Genomic DNA, 1227 nt, shown 5'->3' on the forward strand with positions numbered 1-1227 from the left:
ACATCCATGTTATCTCTTCATTGCATCATATCTTAGAGTAGGGAGAAAGATAGAGTGAACTACAAGAAAGAAAAAACACTAATCTAAAACACTTTCTCAAAGCAAATCCCTTGTAGCCGTTCCTTAAAAATGCAGGAAGAAGATATCTCTTACTTTTCCCCTTCTCCAACACTCTTACAGAAAGTTTCACACTTAATCTCACCACACAAACTCTAAATTATAAAATAAAACTCACAAATTAACTCCAATATGGTGATGGAATGAAAATGGATTATGAAGAATGGAGAAAATGGAGCGTGGTGGAACATCTTGGAGCGAAAATGAGTCACTTTCCTGATGAGTTTCAGCCCCAAATAAAGCCCAACATCGGTTCTCCAAGAGGTGCTTCCAAAAACTATTTAAAAATCATCTAAATACATCGAACCTTCTATAAATGAGGGATGAACCGCCTTTGGCACCATCGACGCTGAGTAAAAATTTTAGCTGTTCTGTTGTTCTGCACGATCGGCGCTGCCCTTGGCGCGGTCAGCGCTGAGTACTTCTTCAAAAATGTTATTTCGACTCCAAATCCAATCTTTTTTGCTTCCTTTTTGCTTTAAGTCCTAAAAATCAACAACCTGCAAGAAAACATCAAAATAACTATTATTAAAGTGCAATATCAAAAAAAAATAAGTATAAAATATGGGTCTAAAAATGCATATATTTTTGGTGTATCAAAATCCCCCAAAATTACATGTTACTTGTCCTCAAGTAACTCCTCTACTACATAAAAATATGACTTATGGTAAAGAATATAACTTCTAGACTTCCATATTTAAGTTCTTTAAACATAATAGTATAACTTGAGAAAAATTCATAACAACTCCAGTTAATATTAAAGGTGCTAGGATATTTAGCAATCAAGTCCAAGATTTCTGATTCAAATAAAAAGTTTAGAAAATGTGTCCAAGTCTTTTTCCTTAAGTTGATTCAAGTGAAGCCAATTTTTAATTAGGCATCTCCTCGAGCTTCACCCCACTTCTTTTTTTTTTCTTTACTTTTCAGGATCATTTTTAATCCTCTTTTTCTTTTCTTTCTTCTTCTTTTTTCTTTTTATATATGTGAGGATTACTACATCTGAATAACCTTTAATGAATTTGAACTTCACTATCCTCTTCTTAAAGTTAAAAATTTTTTACATTTCTTCACTTAACAAATTTATATTAACTTAAAAATTACATAAAGTTT

This window comes from Phalaenopsis equestris, unplaced genomic scaffold (assembly GCF_001263595.1).
Source record: "Phalaenopsis equestris unplaced genomic scaffold, ASM126359v1 Scaffold203213, whole genome shotgun sequence".
NCBI classification, from domain to species: domain Eukaryota; kingdom Viridiplantae; phylum Streptophyta; class Magnoliopsida; order Asparagales; family Orchidaceae; genus Phalaenopsis; species Phalaenopsis equestris.